Source organism: Lineus longissimus, chromosome 2 (genome assembly GCF_910592395.1).
Source record: "Lineus longissimus chromosome 2, tnLinLong1.2, whole genome shotgun sequence".
In the NCBI taxonomy this organism is placed as follows: domain Eukaryota; kingdom Metazoa; phylum Nemertea; class Pilidiophora; order Heteronemertea; family Lineidae; genus Lineus; species Lineus longissimus.
The window spans coordinates 24,611,654-24,635,712 of record NC_088309.1 but is presented as its reverse complement, the minus strand read 5'-3'; the positions used below and the strand labels follow the sequence as shown (position 1 = coordinate 24,635,712).

At 40.3% G+C, this 24,059-nt stretch overlaps 1 protein-coding gene across 5 annotated transcripts in view; it reads left to right on the top strand.

Annotated features, from left to right (window-relative positions):
- Positions 1–24,059, top strand: part of LOC135483180 (gonadotropin-releasing hormone receptor-like) — a 70,521-nt gene that overhangs the window by 29,301 nt on the left and 17,161 nt on the right. For all 5 annotated transcript variants that reach the window (XR_010446302.1, XM_064763820.1, XM_064763821.1 and 2 more), the window contains exon 2: positions 1,275–1,336. The gene's annotated coding sequence lies outside the window, so the exon portion shown is untranslated. The remainder of the gene's footprint in view (positions 1–1,274; positions 1,337–24,059) is intronic.

Below are 24,059 nucleotides of genomic sequence, written 5' to 3'. Positions count from 1 at the left end.
CTTTGAAATTCGTGAAGCAATTTGGAATAAAATACATAACGAGTGGAGAGTTTCAAATGTATGATTGGTAGTCAGGTAGTTTCCAATTAAGTTGTCAAATTATCCAGTTACGATTCCCATGGAACGTTGAGTGCTAGGTTCCGAAACATACTCAAAGGCGATTGATCATGAATGGCTTGCCTGTTTATAACAGACCGATATATTGCAGCTTGGTTGGAAAGAAACTGAATAAGAATCCTTTTTGTGTTTTCAAACTGGGGAGCAGATACCAATCGTATATTAATACGTGTATGAATACGATGGTGATGGAGATGATAATGTCAAAAATCCTGTGGATAACTAATGCTATTCGCCTAAACCCAACGGCACTGATTATTGTTGACCTACGTTCTTTCAGCTGATACTAGCTTTTGGAATGTCTGGCGAATTATCAAATAACACCAAGAATTCACAAAGACTGGTCTTTATTTATTCTTGATAATGCGAATCCAGATATTTCACTCTCACTTAATATGGTTAAGTAAACGTAGCGACCACATATTCATTCAGTGACAGAGCTTATTAAAAGCATTAATTAGATTTCTTAATTCCTGCTCAAAATGATCCTCGTCGAGTGGTTTTTCTGTCCGTCGTACAGGGTTTGAAACACATTACTTGCTAATGAGATGTAAACTACAAGTAAACCATTTACAATGAATATCGTCACCCTCCTACGATAATTGCCTAACTCACTTTTCGGCCATTTTGAGGTATTTTTTCACAAGTCACCACTTCAAGAGCAAGGCACCTACAACAAAAATGCCAAAGTCATTGACCAATCAAAACCCTGTATCCAGCTCAATATGTAGATGTGACTATCTCAGTCATGTGCACCTTCTATGTAACCGCACTGACTCTCCATGTTCATTGTATCTCAATTGTCATAGTATCAGGTACCATGTTCCTCCCTAATAACTTGAAAAGTAGCTTCAGACATTAAGTGATGGAAGCCTCAATATGTCTCTAGGTTTTGGTTTAGTCATTATGGCGCCCATCAGAGGATTGATTTATTACCGTGTTTTGCATTACCTTTAGTTTACCTTCCTTGTGACATACTATTTGTTCAGAGATCTCACCTCGTAAACGTCATCTGGCGTATACTCTGGTTCGCATAAGAGTCGGGGTTATCATGGCAGAGATAACTACAACGTGGCCAATAATATACTATATATTGGACAGTGTGTAAGAAAACGCCAATCATCTAACTTTCATGTCTTTTTTTTTTTTTTTTTCAGATTGTTCGTAAATAAACATTTGTTCAACTTGTCGCTCCGCCCTCAAACAACTGCAAATAAAGGTAAGAGCTATAAAAGCAGGCTAGTTAACAGTTTGATCATCAAATTTCAGATTACATACATAATATTCTCATCCTTTTCGTTTGTAATCGGGGTTTAAGACACGTATATTACCTCAATAAACTTCAAGCATATCAGTTGTATTCAAACGATTCCTTTAAAAGAAGCCACCAATTTAATACCAAAGGCTATCCACGGCGTTTTCAACCAAACCACTATGGCCATTAATGTCCTATATTTAATGGCCCCTAAATGTTTTGTCTTTTTCGTTTCAAACAACATAGTGCCTTGAGCAAACACATCTTTCTTTGATGGTATTGGTCCATCCTGGTGTCTCGTTGCTCATACACTTTGAAACATTTTGCGATTGAGTTTCCGTCTTTACAAAGCCTTACATGGTACAAGAACAGAGTACATGTATTGTCATTGTGTGCGGTTCAATGGTTTCTTTAAAGCTACATAACTAGCGTATGACTAGATACAAAACTAAAGCAAAGGGTAGGCCTACCAGTACCCTTCTCGGCTTGACCTCAAAGTGTTAATGCCTTTCTTTTTGGTGGACACTTATATAGTTTATCACGGACTTAAAATTCGTGACTCTTTTAACTTGGTAAAGTCAGGCCATGCCAATTTGAATAGCTACGTCCCAAGCTATCTCACATCAGACTTCGAAATTTCAAGCAGGTGTCTGTCCATCCATGTATCAGTCTTTATCACACCAAAGTGAGCATGAAGCATTACCACACCAGGTTAGAGAGTCTACTGAAAGAGAACTTCGTTTTAAGAAGATTGTCTTATTCAAATTCGTTAGGCACGATGGACAGGCGAGTGAAAGTGTAAATATACCGGAAGTAAAGACGAACGGAGGATAATCTATTGCTTTATTAGCAGCCAATTCTGCCTTCATTTCTCCCACACCGACACCCCATTGATGAAAATTACTGAATAGATCGATAGTTTCTGTTCACAGTTGCAGCGTTTCTTATTTCTATAATGGCCCGTGGCCGTCCAATTACAGCATGCATCTTATCCGCGTCAAATATGCCAGCAAGTCAGAACGAAATCACTCCAGGATCTTACTCCAGGATCTTACACAGTGGGTCAATTAACTAAAACTCCACGTGAGGATCATTTCTTGAGTTCTTTCCCAATATTTAATAATTGTCTATAAATCCTTTTTTGATCAATTAATTCAATGAACTATATCATTTATCATCGGCTTACTGATAATTAAGGTTGTACTGCTGCACATAACCATAATAAAGGGAGTTAATGACTTGTATCAATCAGAAACGTCTAACACGTCTGGTTATTGGAGGATGACTAGGCAATAATTCACTGGCCATGATATTTACGCATTTTCCCAACCATCACAAATTAGTCTTGAATAAAACCATAGAGTGTACAGCATTCACTCCTGGGTATACAAGGAAGGGGCATTTCTGAGGTTTGCCTCGTTGACCAAGTAGAGTACTTCGAAAGCTTCTTGTGTGCCAATCAAAGTGATCCTATCAATTTCTCTCCGTATTCTATGTTTTATCTCAATATGCTGCTTTTTATCAAATTGTCCTTCAACCACAACTTAATTTTCCTATCGTGTAAGCTGACTCTCATGCCAGAACATAAAAGTTACCCTCCGGCTTCTCGCTGGCTTGAAAGAAACATAATCCATTCGTTGACACATTGGGTTTTTTACGTCTTTGGAATTACAGAAAAATGCCGCCATTCATGTTCAAGAACGTACCAGATTAACATTGATGTAATGTCTACCCTGAAGGTTGATAGATTTATCAATGGAGGTATAGTATTATGCTCCCTCAGAATAGTGATTAACTGGTGTGGAGACAGCTGAAGCTAGCCCTTAGGGCAAAACTCGTTCATCATGCTTCAAATATGCACATTCGTCAATCTGGGCTATTATTGACACCTTAGGATGAATCAATGGAGTACTATAACACGATCGAGCATCATAAACCTACGGCCAGATTCGTGCGTACATGTAGCTTCAGGATGCCCTTGTGACACCTTGGACTTGAACACATTCTCGTGATCACGTTACCTCTGGCTTGCCAACCGTGTTCGACGAGGACGTCCCTGAATCTTTTCTATGGAAATCAAATTACAGTTGACAAAGAAGCAACAGAAACGTATGTTACCTTGGTTGGATTGATCAGTTTGACAGTGGACAGTGTAATTAGGTCAGTATATAGCCATACATCGCCAGACACTGACATGAATAACCATCAGAGTTATACTTAGTGGCACACTAAACTACATTTACCCACTGGCACATTGCAATACTGAAGTGATCTGTTATTGGAACTCTCATAAAAAACTGACCTTTATAGAAAAAGATCGATTAACTCCTTTCTTGTGCAATAATGAATCGCCAACATCTATCAGAGTCTAATTCTTTTTAATCAATCAGTCTTTTATTTGAGCACTTGTACTTAGCACAATAGCTCTTTTAATTACCCTTCGTATGGAGTCATTCAATCCTTCCATTTTGATGATATTCACTTGATACTACACTGCAAGAGGCAATCACAGTCTTCTTAACTTCGTGTCAGTCAGAGTCTTATTTCCCCCTAGTCATAAGTCTTTCTCTTCCACCAGAAGATCAGTGCGTTGTTGATATTGATATCATAAAAAACTACAAATGAGCTAGTTAAAAAAATGCCCTGAGGTCGAATTTTTCCTTGAGTACTGGAAACTTCAAGACAATGATGGCGGGTGTTATAAACAAACAAGGCTAATGGAAAAAGCAGATTGCCGTGTCATGTGAATGATTCTGATACATACCTTTATTATAAAAGCAAAGTTATGAGACGGATTGTTTCAATCACTTGAGTTTCGGTTTGATGGCAAAGAATCAAGTGCTTTCTTTTGAAAGGAACATTATACTGCCACGAAGTGAAGGGGGAAGGTGGCGGGGAACGTTATGTGACTTAATGGGCTGTGGAGCTGAGCAGTGGCAAAACAGATGTTTGAAATTGATACCAGCGAATGTGGTCGACATGCCGATTGATGTGATACCCGCTTAGTCCTCATGTCAAAGTGATGGCGACTCTCTCGCCAATAACGCAGGGTTTTTTTCTGCTGGCTTTGGTTTCCTCTTACTTCACCTCACATTGCGGCTAAGTAAAGCTTAGAGTAGTGCATTGTCCCATGGGACAAGCCAACATGTTGAAACAGATGGGTGTGTTGGCTTAAAAAGTGGCCTTTGCCATACAATACACAAAAATGAGAAGCAAAACCCAACTATATTAACTATAGATTTCACCAAAAATAAGATTAATGGTTTTTGATGAAGACTACTTTAAACTAATGAATAATGCCTTCTTTGGAAAGACTTTGCTATTCACTGGCGCTGTCAAGGATTTTTGTCATGTTGTCATCACGAATCAACTGCGAACAAAGGCACAATTCTACTCGGGTGTCACCCCGCTGTCATCGCAGTGGGAACGCTACGTTGGTGTTAACCTCAGCGATTGTTTTACTTTTCAAAAGCCGTTGGCGCAGTTCAATGGAAGCAATTATAAAACGACGCCAACGGCACCAGAAGACGCTCTATACTATCAGGTCTTAATGAATACCATTTCTTAGCTAACCAACGAAACTTTCCACTTCCTGGGCACAGGACGATTACATGTGAGAGCCGGGCCAGTGCAACTAACTTCATTGGTGTGGTAGGAAGGGGTGTAGAGAAAAAGGAGAAAAATCCGCTTGGTAATCAATCAAATATCAAAGATCAAATTTGCCAAACCAATTGATTTTTGAGTCCCTAGGATCTCACGTTGAGAGGCTGTACAATGTTTGATCCATTGTTGTGTCAAGTATTGTTGATGACAGACCACAGCGGCCTGACATTCTGAGTAGTCAAAGAGATCATTCCAGAGTTTTGCGCCTTAATGATACCTCATTCGTGACAGAGGTCGAACTCGGGGCACACCAAGAACCACCAGACATGATCAACTCAAAGTCAGATTATTCTAACATGCATCGGTATGGCATCTCCCGAGACACTCTTGTTTTATCCATTCTTGCGAGGGCTAATTAGTATGTCAGACTTCGCCTATCTCACGTTTTAACCTATATGGGACGACATATTGAGAGGTACTTCAGCGGCAGCTGAACTCTGGGGAGATTCTTGTAAATACATCGTTATATCGTTCACAGGTGTCTTGTCGACAAGATCATTTTCTCTACCTCATCATTCTAATTTGTAAGGCCACATACGAAATGTTAGCTTATCGCCCCTGTCCGCGTCACTTTTCAACCCATATCAATTTTTTCCTAACTTTCTAATTTGACCACTAGATTGGCATTTCAGAAGATATTTATCCATTTACTTGTGTTTGTAATGAAATTCGCTCTCCAATAACGCCAAGCATGTATGCTTCATTCTGTCAGCAGTTATACACTTATTTTACGTAGTAGATGCCAGCCGGCGGCAAGCTTACGAATCTACAATTGATTTGGTTCCATAAAGGCTAGTAGCATCAGACACTGTTATCCCAAAAGACCATTGACATATCCGATTTACAGTTTTATAGTTTAAGAGATAGTATGAGTGTTGGACGTTAATTCTACTAATTAAGGTCAGTAACATTACATGCATTTCTATCGAAAAGACTGCATATTATTGTCGATCTTCGATCAGCAATTAACGAATTGTAGCTACTTTTTGAGTGCAGATCTATTAGGACTATCATGGGTTGTTGCTTTTTTTAGGTGGAAATTCGTGGCTTAACTGTAGTTGTCATTTGGGAATTGAGTATGATGATTTAAGATAATCCACTCCTGACATTCTGCGAATAACCAAGCGATTAGGAGAAGATAACCTACAAGTTTGAAAGTTAGTTGCTGGTAGGATCAGGAAGCCAGACTCCTCAAACACTAGGACTAAATCCGCTTGACTCGTGCATGGTCCAAAAAAAGGTAAAAAGGAGACGTGACACACATTAGTTCTGTGGGTAGGTATTCTGTAAGAAAGAAAGTAGAGAATAACACCATTTTTTGTAGATCGACCGACAATTTTGTTGAGACCAGCTTTCGACACAACCGTGTCTTCATGGACATACAAGTATAGCTGAGCGAAGTCCCTTGTTTGTTACAGATCAGCGCCAATATAACACAACCACAAGGGAGCATTGCTTTTAGGCATCGTAAATTCTGGTGATTTTGTTCTTGTGAATGATTGATATTTCTGTCCTATCTAATCTTGACAGTGGCTGCTACATCTAGTCAACAACTTCGGAACTCGATGTTGACAAAGTATGATAGATGACTTGTTAATAACTATGGTTGAATATTAATTTCTATAGCAACAGCTATAATTCAGATAAATAATTCAACTCATGCAAGCGATTTGACACACAGGATTACTTAAAATTACATGTATGTTTTATAAATCGTCAGTATCTCTAGCCACATACAGTCACAACGGAGATGGATTGTCACGTGCTTCAGTTCATTATTAGCAAAACGATTTCAAAATCGTAAAAAGGTCACCTCAATTCGTTTTACAAAATCGGTAAAGTAGTAACAAATATCTCGAAGCAGTCAATCGCTTATTTTTGTCGCGTTAGCACGATTCTCCCAAATCTATGTCTACTCAAAAGTTTCTTATATACGTCTAAACCGAAGGGTATATCAGCTATAAAATATTCATGCTACTCTGGTAGCTATGAACGTCCCGGTCTCGACTGACCACTAACAGTGGCCATTACGATGGTCAAAATAGCACTTTGTCGGGGGCAGAAACAAGTTCTAACATTGGCTGGAGCATCTCATATATACCGGACAGCCATTTGGCAGAGATTGGTTCATAACTCTACTAACAACCAGACAAGACGTGACAGCCGGGGAATGCATAGTTTTACCAATTGCTTTGGTGGGAGATGAAATACATGCAATGTCGCGAGACAAAACTGGTTTATGCATACGGGTCACGAGGACTATCACGTTATTGAAAATCGGTTTTTTATTTTGTGGAGATGAACACTTCGTCAGAAATGAAGATAAGATGAAGTCTTTATCTACATTAAGGTATTCTGTTTGTCAAGATTTTTTTAAATCTTTGATTCACTCGGGGGTAATATACATGTACATTCAGTGAGATTTTTTCTGTATCTAAATCATGATTTAACATTCCTGACAATTAGAGTGAACGTGCTCCACTGTGTTCAAAAGTATCTTAATGGATCGAAAACGACTGTATTTAACCAAATCTGTAAAAGCAATTCTTTGTCATCTCTACTGAATCGACAGAAATTCATGCGGAAGAATTGATTCATCATATTGAGGAATGGTATAAAATAATGCCGTTTTCGATTTATCAAAATCAATTTTTCCCGACTCAAACCATTTAAGATTTAAAAAATGTGTCTTTGATATCAAAAATGATTAGCGGATTTAGAGCGCGTGACTGGGTAGATGTTTTCCATCTTAATGTGCCTCAACTAAACGGGGGACAGCATGTGAACGATTGGTACAAACCGATCGAAGCTTTTGAGAGATCCCGAGGAATGTGCATGTTAGACCGCTATGTATTTACTCGTACTAAAAAAATGAAGAGCATAACTGAAGTGCGAATAGTTCAAGTGCAGTGGTGCAGTTAAACATGACATACAAGAAATTCTCACCTAAGCATATTATCGAGAATATGCGACCCGATATTATAATAATACATAATATGAAAATAATATAAAAATTCATAATCTTGGCCCTACACGTTACGAGCAGTTCCCAATCCAAATCGTATGTTACTCCGTTATATCAAATATCACACAAGCTGTCCTTTTTGACTTGGCACTGAGCTTTTGGTGATGGTTTTCCTCTTCTTTTCTAATGCTTGCTTGAAACGGTAGCAGGTGAATATGCATTGTCTACTTCGCCGATGGGGATCTGTCGATATGAGCAAGCAAAGTGAGATCAAACCGTTTTAAGTCTTTGTATGCGATACGTGACACTCATGGAGTTCACCAGGAACAGTCTTTTTTCTCAATATATTCTCCTTGATGTCATATTCTGAGTAGTTTCCTCAAAACGCCACGAGAAGTTTAAGTTACATGTACTTAAGGTTTACAAGACATGCACGTAACGTAAGTTTTGATACCGATTCTAATATCTTTTTAATTTTTGAAATTGAAGAAAACTACTTGATAACATACGATATTACGTGTCCCAGGAGCTGAAATGTAAAACCCATTCACACCATGGGCCCGGTTCTTCGAAACAATTTGGAATTTGCTATAACTTAAACTTCAGGCATCTTTTTCATTTAAAAGCCGCAGATGAATCAACCTCCGCCAAGAGCGCAGCACTCGCTTTGTTGTCGCTGCTGTTGAGATTGGCGCTCTTCGCCAGTAAATCATATAATGGGAACTGTCCTGAGGAGGCGGTTGAGATGAAATATAAAGTTTCGATACAGTTGCCACCATAACTATTTTAATCGTCTTTTCAGCAGGAAAGAGTTTTATGACGCCGGCATATTATTTGTGAAGACAGTTTGATTAGGTCAGGTCGGATGTAGGTGACAGAATGATGGAATTAATCATTCAAATAAAATTATGATTTAAGAACATTTCTTTTCTATGACGAGAATGTAGCTCGTCGTGCAATCGTTTCATTCAATTGCTTTTATTTCACTCATATTGGAATCTCTTTATCTCGCGTAAGATATTTAAGTATACTCCGGATGGCAAACTGTACGCTGGGATCAGTGAAAGTGCTTTTAAAGAATAACAATTCGACATGCCTTTTAGTAGAAGGACGTCAACAAGCATTAAGCTATCATTCACCTAAGCCCGCCTTAGGTGTTTTGTAAGATTTCTTTAAAGCGTAAACAAATAATGGATGCTTTCAATAAGTAGTTTATCTATTATAGTATATATGGACGTATGTTTCGAAAAGTACACGATAGATCAAGTATGGAAAGGGCTTTTGTAGATCGCGTTAAAATGACTTTGAGTTTTTCACTTTGAGTTCCCTAACTTATCTAAGATTGAAATTGCGTTGCATTTAGTTATTCGGAAGCAATTTAAATGTCATTATGAACCATGATTTGCGTGGGAAATTACTAATCAATTGCTAAGTTTAGTGTTCAACCTTCTTATAACTAATAGGAGATAGAATGTTTGATTTCAAGGCCGTTTTGATACCCAGAGAAAAAAGGAAAATTTTAATGTAAGGGATGGACGGAATTTGATTTTAACATGTAATGCCATGAATTAGTTTAGAAGATCCTATGGCAGAGTGTGAAGGACTCCATTTGGCTCTGATGTCAAATATACCAAATTGGGCTCAGATACGATTTTCAGTGCTGTGAGTAGTTTCTGCGTACACATCAAATGACTTTATAAACGTGAAACGAGAGTGTGTGCATGAACAACATGACATCGGACATGACATTTACACCGTACGATTACGTGCCTCGGCTAATAGACCAGCGACCACAGACATGATTTGCCTTTAGGAGGACGGCATGATATGATCGACATTTGGGTGCTTATTTGATCTTGCAACAAACATAACAAATCAGCCTCTCTGTCTGCTCATAACGACATGCGTGGACGAAACTGATTTATCTAATAGGAACGCACGGCCAATCTGAAGATTGTGATCTTTTCCTAATGAATTGCACTAACAGGGGGTTCGTTATGGTGATGTATGCCCTTATCTTGTCTGAGGATTACATAGTGGCTTGGCTGTAGCAACATAAGTAACGTTTAGCATATACATTGTACGTGTTATTTGGGCAGATTCTAGGTCATTTCGTCAAGGTGCATATATCTTTTCCAATATGTTTCCGTTTAGGGCTGTTCGATTCTTTAACGATGGCGAGCACCACCATGATGACAGATGACAGAACTAGCTGCTCTCGGAACATTATAATCCGGTTTGGTCAACAAAGACATTTCATGTTTCCATGGTGAAGAACTACAATGACAATGACAAGCTTAAGACAGCCATGATTGTGTTTCGAATATCAGTAAGTTTTATAAAATACGAGTTCACATATAGAATTCAGGAGCCTCATTTACATGTATCAAGAATTCATAAGGACTTTATGGATTCTTGCATGCATCTATCATCGAAAAAAGCCTACAGGAACAAGCATACTCTGCCATTTTATTGGTCTGTGATAACATGGCTAACTGAGAGTATACCCATTTTAGGGTATAACATATGGAAACTGGCACTGAATAGCAACCTTAACTATTTTGTGTGACAAGGCTCTCAAACTACGGACACAGGAAGCCTACTCGCTCGTATAACAGTTGGAGGTTCTAGACATATCCGCATCTCGACATAAGTTTGTTAATCACAAATCCACCGGTTCGGACGCCATCCTGTAGTACTGATTATGTGTCCGTTTGATTCTATAAAACAAACCAATTGCAATCAACAGCGACAACAAACCAACAATACCGAAAAGTACTCCCACCAAAATACCAGCATTAAAGAAACGACCTTGCGTCGGCTTTGGCCCCGATTCGATCTTCACGTCAAAGACGAACTCGAGCATCCCCTTGAAGTTAGCCACCTTGCAAACGAAGATACCATTGTTTTCCTTCAAGGCGTTACTGACGAAGGCCGTTCTGTTGTTACGGCTGAACACAGTTCGACTTGGAAGAGGGTCGCCGCTGATCACGTGATAGCTTATGCTTGGTTTTGGTACTCCTCTCGCTTTGCATTCCATGGAAATATTATCTCCCACGGATTTTTCAATGATTTCGATGCAACAGTTTTCAATACCAGGTTCTCTGCAGCCCTTAAGATGATCGTCAGCTAAGTCTACAAGACTACTTTTATTCGCAAGGGACTCCTGACATATAACATCCACGTTCATTTTACTGCGCTGTAGCCAGTGCTTAAAATCGTACATGCTGCAGTTGCAGCTCCAAGGGTTCCCTTGAAGGCTGATTTTAACACCCTTTGGAAATGTTTCAAATATTCCACCTGGCAAAACAGAGAGTTCATTGCCTTGAAGGTCCAGAGCACTCATGTTCTTCTGATTTTCAAAGGCGTTTTCCTCTATGGTCTTAACTCTGGAAGAAAATAGTTCGAGTGTCTTTAATGAATGTAGTCCTTTCAGAAGCTCGCCATCGATGGTGTATAAGTGGTTTTCCGCGAGTGATAGGTCCTTTAGCGAACCCAGTCCTTCAAATGCACCAGTTTCAATCGTTTTGACTGAAGCGTTACGAATTGAAAGTCCGATCAGACTTGAGAATTCACTGAAAGTAGTTGCCCGTATGGTTTCAATGTTATTGCCTTCGAGTTTCAGTAGATGTAGCTTCCCAGCTACAGGTGTCCAATCCAAACATTCAATGCACTGCAGCCCATTGTAACCCATGAAAAGGGATTTGAGAGAGGTTAGTCCGTGAAATATAGTTCTTTCAAAACTACCGCTCTTGCTTATATTTTGCATATCAAGTATGATGAGGTTCCCGAGGTGACTAAATGGATATTCGTCAATCATAATGTTGGGATTATTGGCCAATGTCAGCCAATGCAGATTGGAAAGTCCGACGAATGTTTCGGCCGAGAGACTACGGATCCTGTTCCCACTGAGTGATAATGATACCAACACGGCAAGTCCCTCAAATGATCCAGATTGTACGGTTTCTATTTGGTTGGAACTCAGATCGAGGATTTTGAGGTTGGGGCACCCTGAGAAGCCGCCGTTGCCAATTCGGGTAATGACGTTGTTTGATAAATTTACTCTGGTCAGCTTCTTTAATCCGCTGAATATGTTATCAGGTAGTTCGCTCAATTTGTTATGCGCAAGCAAGACGTCACGTAGACTGTTCAAGCCATAAAACGTATCCTCGGTCATAGTGGATATGTTGCAACTAGCCAATGCGATCCGTGTCAACCAGGGGATTTCGGTGAAGTAATCATACGATAGTTCACGCACGTCGCCAATAAAGTCAATCTTCTCTGTATCACTTGGAATATTTTGGAAAGTTCTTGCTACGAGGTCGTAGGGCAGCCAAGGACACGTGGCTGATTGTTCCTGACAGTCACAGCCGAAAGGGAGCCGACAGTCTTTCCTCGCGCTCACTTTGATATCATAGTACATCGTTGACCTTCCCAAAGCGTTAGTTGCATCACATGTGAAAACTCCTGTATCATCCTCAGTTAGGTAGTTCACTCTTATACTCTGGCCGTCATTGCTGATACTAGATCTGTCACCAGGCACCAAACGTCCATCGGGTAGTTTGTATTCAATCGTCGCTTTGGGTAAGCCATCAATCCTGCAGTAAAGGGTCAGATTAGTACCGTATGTTGTCAGAATCTCCTCATTACAGCACCCTCGTATCACTGGCATCGTACAGCCTTCGAAATCACCTGGACGCAAGTCCCGCAGGTTCTTTCCCATCTGTTTCTGAGAGTAAGCGCAGACAATATCAATCTCGATTTCTCGCCGTTTCAGCCACTGTTGCACAGGAAACATACTGCAGTTACATTTCCAAGGGTTATCCTTGACACTGATTCTTGCCTTTGGTACCCCTCGGAAAGACTCAGGTGTTATTAGAGTCAAACCATTGTCATCAAGATTCAGACTGACAAGGTTCGGCATTCCCCGAAGGACCGAGCTCAGCATGGTGGAATTAGTGGTACAACCCACACAACGCAGTGTCTCTAACTTCGGTAGCGATGCCGCCAACGGGACGGATAAGCCAAAAGGGTTATCATCCATACTTAGACTTCTCAGTTCATTTAGACCATCAAAAGTACTTTCCATATATTTGAACCCCATTTCATCTAAACTGAGGCTGCGTAGAGTCGCGAACGCTTTAAAAGTTCCTCCGGTGAGCTGCCAAAGGGCATTCCGTGTTAGATTTAGTACCGTGAGGCCATTGGCGACCGGCGCCATGTCTAAACCGTACGTGCAGCTAGCGTCAATACAATTTAATCCGATGCCAGTCACGTCCAGAAGCCGTAGCCGAGTCAAGGGTGCCAAGATGTTTCTTGGAATACCAGGCCTTATTCCTCCCATTGAAAGATCAGATACACCAGACACGTCCGTGAAGACGTCCGGGGTCAGCTCAGCATCGGGGTTACTCGATATATCTAAAATGCGTAGATTTTCAAGCCCTCGAAACGTATCCCGCGAAAAGCCAGAAAACTTGTTGGAACTCAAGTCCAACTCGATGAGGTATTTGCAACCTTGAAGTGATTCGTTCAGATCGTAAATTTTGTTGTGACTTACGTCCAAATTATTCAACGAAGTGCAAGTCCCGCAAATATCACCAGGAAGCGTCATTAGATCGATGTTTCTGTCGAGGTACAGCGCCGAGAGTACCTTCAACGACCGGAACGACCCTGGATGAATACCAGACACCGCACTTCTAGATGAGCGCATACTCAGTTGGTTCCCGGAAAGCCGAAGAGTTTTCAGCCGTCCCAACCCACTAAACGCGTCTGCGTCGATATCCATAACGTGACTGTCTTGGAGGTTCAATTTGGTTAGCTTACTGAATTCCCTAAAGGTCCCGTTCTTTATTTCCATGTATTCGCCCTGCCACTGACTGTGTACGAATTCAAACTCCGTCACGTGGAGTGGAACCCTTCTGACGGTCTCCTCGAAATAAGCGACGTTTAGTCCGTTGCAGGAAACTATGTATTCACCATCTTCCTTGTGACAAAAGCATGTCGAGTCAGCACAAACGTCCTCTGTGTGTACAGCAATTACCGAAATCGCTACAAGCAACAGAGCTGTATAAACTGTTGGTAAAACTTTCCTCTCCATTGCCATTCTTCGTTTTACCACGCTGTCCTACGTATCCTCGGATAATTTTTCCCTGCTAAATGTGTTCATAGACTGTTCCGCATCTACTCGTTCTGAAATACACGTAAGCCTACATCCGATATGTGAGAAAAGGCCGAAACATGAATTGACCGCGTCCAAAATTATTGATAAAGTGATTAATCTTACATGTATTGTAATACCAAATTCTGACTTGGTTTATATCGAAATTTTCACGCAAACACTGATAAACGGAATCGTAATTCATTCCAAGACGTATGTACCGTCTGCGAAACAATAATAATTATTTGACTACTGATAGTGATTGCGTATTATAGCAATAAGGCGAGCTTATACGTCTCTGGTAATAGTAAGTGTTACTTCATTGACCTTCAATGTGATACTATGTTTTCTATGTAAATAATGCTAAATACAGATAAGGCTATCGATGGTTCTGTACAGACATGAACAGCAGCAGGAATTAGTTGGTTCCGATAAGGCTAAATAGTCACCAGTGCGCCGATTATTACTTAGGTTGCTGAAAATACATGGAGACGCAGCAGTCACAGTGTAGAAAGCTTGAACCAGTAACCATTGGTCAAACATGCCACAGCAGTAAATAATCATCACCTGCGAGAATTAGCTAACGCCAATGGCTTATATTGTACCATTATCGTATTCAATAACAGCGCTTTGTTTTTGTCATCTCACGATCCGCCATTATATTACACTTGCATGTGTTGAGAAGCTACTTTATCCTTTGGGCTACTAACTACTGGTTGTTGGTGTAATCGATCAACCAGAAACCATGGTTTTATTGCTACTTTTACTCGGCAAAAAGTACAACTCAAACAGACTTAAGCTGTTTCTGTCCCGGAGCCATTGCCAACGCGTCATATTAATCACCGGGCTATTAACTTTCTATACCCGTAGCATTAGATTGCCAGATTATCAAATAATCGTTCATTATGTCTGTCACTTGCTCGTCCATATGCAATATATTTCAGGTTAGGCAAATGATGATAATGATACAGAATTAGTTTTGGACATGTCGTTGTGGGGCATTGTGCTAAGGACTGTGTTACAAATACATGGCATTCGGCACAAGCGGATGGCTTTCCAGCCGCTAGATGCTGAGTAATCGGAAATACGTGAATGATGGATGATGCTGAAGGCACTCAACGCGAAGGTGTATTTGCAAATGAAGGCAATGGCGGGTTTGATCTAGAGTTCCAGCCGCAGACCAAACAGTTAGGACGGAAGCGGAAGGTCACAGCCTAATTCGTCACGTCCATAGAACTACGATCAATGCTGTAGTCCAACGCTATAAGATGATTACCTAGTACCCAACATTTCTTCACCAGCCAAATTTAGATCTAAGGCGGGAAGTTATCCGATCTTTAAATCATTGTAATCTATCTGTCGTTAGTAGATCGATTATAAAAGGCAGAGTCAAATTAGTTGAATTTCTTAAGCATCAATTAGGTGATTTTTGTAATGCAACTGATTAAGTATTCATTGTTGCAAATCTTCTTCTACCAAAACATCAAAACTTCTTAAGAGGCAATCTCTCGTCATGAGATTAGCTCGGACCGACATTTGTTTAAGACATTCCCCTTGCAACCTACATGTAATGACAAGACAAGACAAAATGGGCTGTCACTATCTTACTAAGGCGATTCCCTTGTCATTCGCCTTTGTTGTTCTTGTCAACCATTTTGAGATTTTGTAAAGGGCCTGGATCGTTCAGTGCTTCAGCAATGACGTCATGACTCGGAATCAACACTAAACATTATAGATACATGTAATTTCCAAAATTATAGATGATTTCCAAAATTGTTGATGATTTCCAAATGTAGACAAATCGGAAATGCGTGCCAGTAGTATAGAGCCAAGACCAATAATGGTCAGCGCCAGCTATTCTTCCGAGTCGCCGCGAACATGTCACTGTCTCTGTATAATACCAACTCTTAGTATTTTTACGCAATTTTCGGATGTTCGCATTGGACGATTTATTAAAGAAATTACGAGAATGTCGACTTGCTTCGAATTCAAGCCAGGGTTCAAACGCGACATCAACACGAATCATTCATCGGTTATTACCGCTGGTTAGGACGTGTTGTGTTTACATAACAAAAGGAGTATTTTTTGGTTCCATACAAGCATCATTAAACCAGTGTAACTCGCGGTATACCCAATATATTTTGTTCAAAAAGTAATAATTACATATCAGTTTTCGAGATATTTTGATGCGTTTCCATCCTTCACTGTCGTCAACTAGGTTTCGTGGTTACTTTTTGTGTCAGCCAAAAAAAGCGTTTACAGGACTTTCAAAATCTAAAAATCAGATTTTTCGCAGTTACGTGTGAATTAAAAGTGTCAGAGTTCACTTTGCTTAACTCGCCCGTCAATGCTGATACGATATTCCTATTTAGAATGTGATGCCATTAGCTAGAATGTATCATGACACAACGCAATTAAGTCATCCTAGAAAAACTGGCCGCTATAGTCAAATAGCTGACTTCGTCTTGGAATGGAGTTCAAACAAGTGTTTAAACCCTATGTTTTATTCCAGGCAATATCCTCGTTAAATGATTGGTTTTTATGTTATATTTTATATGTCATTTCCGATTTTGTCCGATAAAGGATAAATAATGATAAGATGTCGGGGGAGAGAGTTTGAAATGCTGTCTCCTTCCTAAATAATGACAGGGTGGATACATAATACCAAAATATTGTCGGCCGGCTCGCTGATATGTTTTTGATAACAGGCTTCTCAGAAAATAGTCATGAGTGATGATACTCGATCGCATGGCTTGGATACTGTTGGAATATGAAATGAAAAACCTTTCGCGGAAGTGCGTGTTAAACCCTTGGCATTCCAGATAACATGTAATGTGATTAAGAGACGTGAATGATGTTAATGCTTCTGGTGCTAAGCTCTTTGCTTCACAAAAAGTTTCCGGGCTTTTCTTTCATTTAGATTCATTCGTAAGAGAGTCTTCACTGAAACATCAAGTGGTGTTCCTTATAAAGAGTTGATTCTAACTTATTTCCTGCATGCAGATGTGATTATTCTTCGAAAATCTTCGTAGGATTTTTACAATGCCATGCAAGGCTTCAAAAATAGTCGACGGGAAGCCATTGATGTTTTCATAACTTAATATCTTTGTGAGCAAAATGCTCAAGTTGCTTAGTAGCACTATGTGAGGGCTTTGTCAATAATCATGCTAGAAATCTGTTGGTTTCGAGTATGCTTTTCTCGAAATGATATTCACAGTCGCACTTTTTGGTGATGTTTTTCAGGTCATTTGTACTATAGTATATATTGCTTCAACCAAGTAAAGATTTCTATCAATTGCTAGGGATGTCTGTCAGTGCTTTGAGAAGTAAAAGCGCAGTGTCCAACACCATGATTCTACTAGCCGTCACAGAAAACACAATTCCCAGACATTTGGTCGGAAATTGTAGCTATACATGTACCTAGAAACAGGTTACGACAACGGTGTTGGTGGGTTGCTACTTCTATGATAGCACAATCAACCGCGGAAAGACAGTGACAAAGAAAGTAAGAAGCAATTACCCATCGCACATATCTCTGGTTGTTGACAAAAGTTGTCATGGTTAATCACTTCATCGATCCTAGCGAGGCAGCTACCTGTAATCAGACTGCAAACAACGTGGTGTTGAGTTGAGGACGGAAAGGGAATGTTGGTGTAGAGCAGTACCACCCTGGGTCAATGTCTGCAGGTGTCCTCCGGGGGGCTAGGGATCATCAGAACCACAACGATCGGCCGGACCCGCCGGACGCTAGAGATAGTACACCAATAAATGATCATTTCATGGAGGACTTTATTTACTCTGCACGGATCTACCGGACTGACTATAATTTGAAATGAAAACTCTGACAACCGTTTTATTTCCTTCATCAATAATAGTGATGATATTCACCACAGTAATGTTCGTAACGTTCTTGTGTATTAGCCTGTATGTATATATCATTTTGTCACACGTATGCGTTTGTATCCGAGAGAATAGTATGTAGATGATAAGACTTATTAGCACATCTGCAATAAAAAAATAAGAACTCCCTTGTTGGTAATAACGCCGCAAATAAGAGAGCAACGCAATCAACGCTCTACTGGGTATCTAATCCTGTGGAGTTAATTAGCCAAGAGGAAGCACTATGCAAGAGGCAGTGAAGTGTGCTCTTGATGACAAGACAATGATGCCACCAAAAACGTTGCATTTTTCTACTTGTCCCTGATTCTGCGCCAAGTGACACAGGCACATGGTATACAGCATCTTTCTATTGCGCAGCCCTAATTCCTCCTGGCAGTCATGATACGCTAAGGAAACACAATACGTAGCCATACAAACGAACAGGACGCGGTTTTTTTTAAAACAGACGCTCACAGCTCTGTATTTCTTTACGTATAAGCCATTATTTCTGAGGATCAATGGACAATGATATAATCACTTTCTCAGAGAGTTTTTCAAGTAAGGCCTACATATTATAATCGCGTTGTATTCTCTTCCGACATGTCATTGCTTTGAAAGCCAGGAGTGTTCTCTCCAGATTAATCCTATTCCGAGAGGGAGAAAGCCGTTAGTTCGGAGTGACAGTCTCTTAAAAATATTCCATGTATAGAATCATCTAATATTGGGTTTGCACTTCGTATGGAAGGGCGATGCTTCGTTTAGTATCTGAGCGGTCTGGTGGACTACTTAGTAATTCGCCTTTGCTTTCTTTCCATGTACCATTCGAAGAATCGCCCAGACACACCAATCAAACAGACTCGGTAAGTATTAGCATCTTCGGCTGGCTTTCTACCGGGTGTTAAGAATATATACAATGTCAGAGTGAACCTCAATCAGACTTATTTAATACAGGAGCTACTGTTGGTACTCCGACAGAGATCAAACATGAGATCTTTAGAATGATAATCCGAGTCAGCTCTTCTGGTGACGTAATGGTAGAGTGTTGGCAGAGATGGTTATAAGCTAAGCAATCTTCGAGCAAATTTCCTTTCCTCGGCGACTTGTAGCGGTGACCAGCATTTGATTTTTGTAACTTGGCTGGGTTTTTTTCACTTTGAGGCGTTCGGGGTCCTCGCATCCCGAACGACATTGGTCGACCTCCATTCTAGCTAAGCACAGGACGTCGTCTCTATTACTTAATAAATGATTTCTCAACAACCTATCGGTATGCATGGGTCACGGAAATCATTCCTGGACCATTGAACGTAATCTACAATATCAACTTCAGCAACTAAACGTTAATTTCCGTTGCATAATGTACAGCGTATATATTATACGTTCTAAGACAATGATCACTTTTTGCATGATGGAGTGCATTAGTAACGATGTTCACCATCGGATAACAATGTGGAGTTCAGTTAAGTGCAGCTGACAGCGTACAGTAGTAGGAAGCTTTTTTCCGACTTCTTTTAACGGGTTCTTCTCGACATTTTCCTGATTTGACATTGTTCGGCTTTTCCCTGAAAGGTCAGATTTCTAGAAAACTTGTGAAAAATGCAAGGGCTTCCATATTGATGTATTAATCACTTCATTTTCAATTGCGATTTTCTTGAAGCGTTCAAAGGTTAATAACATTTAAGCCGGTGGTCAATTTGAGATACAAACTTATCAAACTACATTTGTGAATTGAAAATGATCGATCGCACCTACCTCTATTGAATTCGATCGTATTAAATAAAAATAAGCTGTCGTGAATCGAATTAAGCTCATATCGTAATGTCATCTATCTTCTGTACAAATCAATTAGGGGAATTTTCCTGATTCAATTTGAGTGTATTGGCATCTTGATCAAAATCAATGGAAGAAAATTAACTCAAACTAGAGCAGAAAATACTCAGGCATGGAACCCAGTCTGTTTGGACACTCGCCGATCTGGTGACCGCACTCTCGCTACAACCCGTGTCATTTCTAAAAATACAGGTTTTTTTCTCGCAAGAAGCGCACATCTGCGCATGTCCTTGTTGATTTTAACAATGAATTCCCACTTTCCCCGTCCATTGCTGTAACAGCAGTTGACAGTTGGTTGGATTAAATGAGATATACATCGCAACATTTTTCTATACAAGTCTTGCATTGTATAAAGTGCTGTACATTCGGCCATATGTCGGCACAGCTCGATCTATAGCTATTTCTGTGTAACTCCAAGATCTAGCCACACCTTGTTTTCTCCGTGGCAAACATGTAGCCGAATCGGAGAGTTTTGAGGTGTTGTCAGGCGTCTCAATAATGCTGACCTCCGATAATGCTTTCCGCTAGTGCTGCGAGGTGCGTAGCGTTACAAATAATGCCACTTTCGTACATTGTGTATTGCAGTTTAATAACTTTTTAGATATCCTGCTTGGAGAAGTCACGGTCTGTTCACAACCATTTCCGAATGAAAAGCAGCGTATCTCATGGCCAAGCTGTCCCTTAATATTAAAGCTAATCGATTGCGGACTGAGGTGACTGCACCGGGTGCTTTTAGGTGTCATTGCTGTGAAAGTGACAGTCTGGTCGCCAACGGGTTCGGGGATCGTCCTTTGCTGCAACTCGTCTCGAAAGTGTAAATGTTATGTTTTTGGTTGGTTTTTCGCACATGGTATTATGATTTGGCGATGAGGAGGCAAATGCGATAGAGATGACCATGATACAAGTTGCGAAATCTTATCAAGACAGACGGAAGTAGAGGAAGCCTGTTAGCGAACTATACTCTACTTAACTTGGGGTAACATGTCATAAGTCAGTAAGTCAGCCTTAGTAAGATAGGAGACTTGACTTGCTTGTAAATTATAGATATTGATAGATTTGCCTGACTTTTGAAGAAAAGGCGCACAGATCATCGAATTGTTTGAGATGTCCTCGTCGAAAGTGCTTTGGTCTGGAATCACCACCTCTTGGTTTTTCAGTTGATCTTGGTAAACTCTTTTACATTGTGACTATAGGCATACTATACTATAAAATACATGTACTGGTATGCTAATATGCCCTCTTTGACACAAACAGTTAGATAGTGAGATACTATATGAGATGAGCTCTTTTTTAAAAATGGCACTCACACTGATATACATGTAGGTAGGTAAGACGTTAACACGTTAAATTGTTAACTAGGTGGGATTCCAGTGTGAGATTGCGCTGGAAATTCTTGTTACTTCCTCCAGACAGGAAACCGTCTTCCAATCACGCAACCTGACAAAAAGGCGTCTTCAAATAGCGCTGCTTGTCGTTGAGTAATACTGTCGGGAGTACCGTTATTGATGACTGCGTATCATGCCATGCACTTAAAATCGGTAAAGAGGAGAGCGATTTGTCTGAGTTATATACATGTATGATACGATATGAATTACCTCACAGCCATGCACCGAAGGTAATTTGCCATTCACCTGGCCTTTGGTGGATTGATAAATTGTTCCTGTTTCTGTATAGAGGCATGGAAGTGGAGTTGCCTAGTGGTGGAAATCCACGAGAATCTACGAAAACATAACGCCCGCGAAAATTTAGCGGTTCCGGTTTTACGGTAGATTGCAGTGACCTCTTCCTCTGACCGAAGCATGATAGGAAATGGTTGGCGTTAAACAGGTCTTTCCAAATGTCCACTTAACCATCAAACTACATTGTACGTGAAATAAAGAAATGCTAGCAGCACTAGTGATCCATATGTCGTAAAATGTTACATCATTTCCCAACGCATCGAGCATCCAAAATAAATCCATCGGATGGACGTATTCCAGTGTTTTTTTCATTGATATTCGGCGCCGTAGGCCATTAGTCTGTAATTGAATGATAGCATAGTGAATAAAGATCCCTTCACAAAATTAAATGTGCAGTGGTAAATCGACGTATTGGGTCTCGATACGCTCTTCTGGGAACATGACATTGACGACATATTAAAGATAATCACTATCTCGATTATCTGTAAGCCCTGGTGGTATTCGCGACCGATTTTCATTATTGGTGAGGATAGTTCGATTGTCACTTCAAGTTTCAAGGCATTCCGATTTCGTTACTGGTGGAGCGTACCGTCAATAATCAGTTCTGCAGTCAGGTGTGGTACGTCTCTCACACTCGGGCTGTTTTTGCTTCGAAGTTGCACCTTTTCTGAAAATGAACTTTCTGCAGACAACTGGTGAAATGCACATGCTCTAAAAATTGTAATTGTAAATATATCATGATCTAGGACAAGTGGTACGTGGGTATCCTTAACCCGCAGGTAATAGGAATCGATCGGGAGTTGTACAGCGTTAGGATTCCCGTACGGACCCGAGATCTTGAGACATCCGCTAAGCTGCTCGGGTTTCGTATTATTATTATCATTATTATCAATATCAAGGGGACAACCAATATTCTCCTCCCAGTAATCTTCTTGATATAAGGCTCAACAAAGGCTATCCCCAAAGTAGACAGTACATGTATTATGGAGAGAATCAATGATAAGTAAAGCCCAGTGGCTTCCACTTCCATCCTTTGCAATAGTTGATACCCTTCCATTATGAGCAAGGCCTAATTTCACATTCAAAAGCACAGCCTGATACCTTAATGTTGACTCTGATGTGTAATGGAACATAGGTGCTAAAGGTAGTCCCCAGAGCAACTGCAATACAAGAAAATTAGATGATCTCTAGCCCAATACTAGCTTTGGCAAATATTTGCGTTAGCTTAAGGAGGGACGTGTCAACATTTAGTAGGAGGCACGAAGAGGCAGTTTCAGTTGAAGATGCTACATGAAGTAGCAATATTACACCAGTTGGGCAGATTGCCTTTCAATTGCCCGAGGTTAAATAAAATCGGTTGGGATTGCCGCAGGCGGAATCAGGTTTGCAGAAAGGGCAGACTGTCATGACTGTTACCACTTGTATAAATAGTATTGATGTGTTCTCAGTGTTGTTGTTTTTTTTACATTATTTGTTTTCTCCATAAGTTTTCCTATTTTGTATACATGTATCGTTGAATAAAGTTGCACAGCGGACCACTTTCCACTTTTGACAAGCTTTTTAGGGTTTTCCTAAACTTTAGAGATTTCTTTCGGTGAAATGAGGTTAAAAAAATTTCATTGCGCGACAGAAAACCTCCAAGGAATGTATGTTTAATAGTGTGGCTAAAAAAAACCTAAAAGGTTTTGCATATGCTCTAAAACCTTTTTTCTAAGAGTCTAAACCGAACCAATCAACAGTAATGAGAATTAGGTAGTCGTTATCGCCAAATGCTACTTGAGAACTCATTTGGCCAGAGTGTCCCACTCTATCCAGGCATTTTAGACCAGAACTAGATCTATAGCTTGTAAACTATCATATACATTACTATTCCCTCTGGCAATAATAACAAGAAAAATATCGCACAGACCATCAAGCTCTAATGGCGATGCTGGATAGTCGTTCAAAATACATAATACGTACAAGAACGGTTGAAAAACCATTAGTAGCTTCCGGTCACGGTCGCTGCGAGGAGTGGTGGCCTGTGGTAACCCTTCTCCAATGGCAGAGTCGTCGATGAACCGAAGTATACCTGACACAAAAAATACTGCCTGTTAGAATAATGTCAACTTTGCCGGCCAATTGTCATGGGCCGACGAGAAGACTTCGAGGAGATAAGAGGGTTTAATGCGTTTACTGTAAAGGAAGCAGCAAACATGCATGTACGACAGGTTGACGGCGGGCAGCCTTGTTGCATTAACGTCATATGCAATTCTCCTCTTTTCTTGTTTCAAGTTTGTCCACACAGCTATAACAGAAAAAACGGGGGCGTTTACTGAGCACTACATGTATACTTGCCGGCAAAATGCAGAAGCCGTTTAAAGCTTGAGCATTGCCAATGCAAATGTCATCGATCATTCGATTTTTTTCCAATTTGCTGAGCCAGCTTACATTTTATCCTTGGTGTGAACCCCAAGTCAAAGGCGTGCACCTTTACAGTTTCACCGACCCCAGTTCGCTTCATTAAGAACTGCGAAA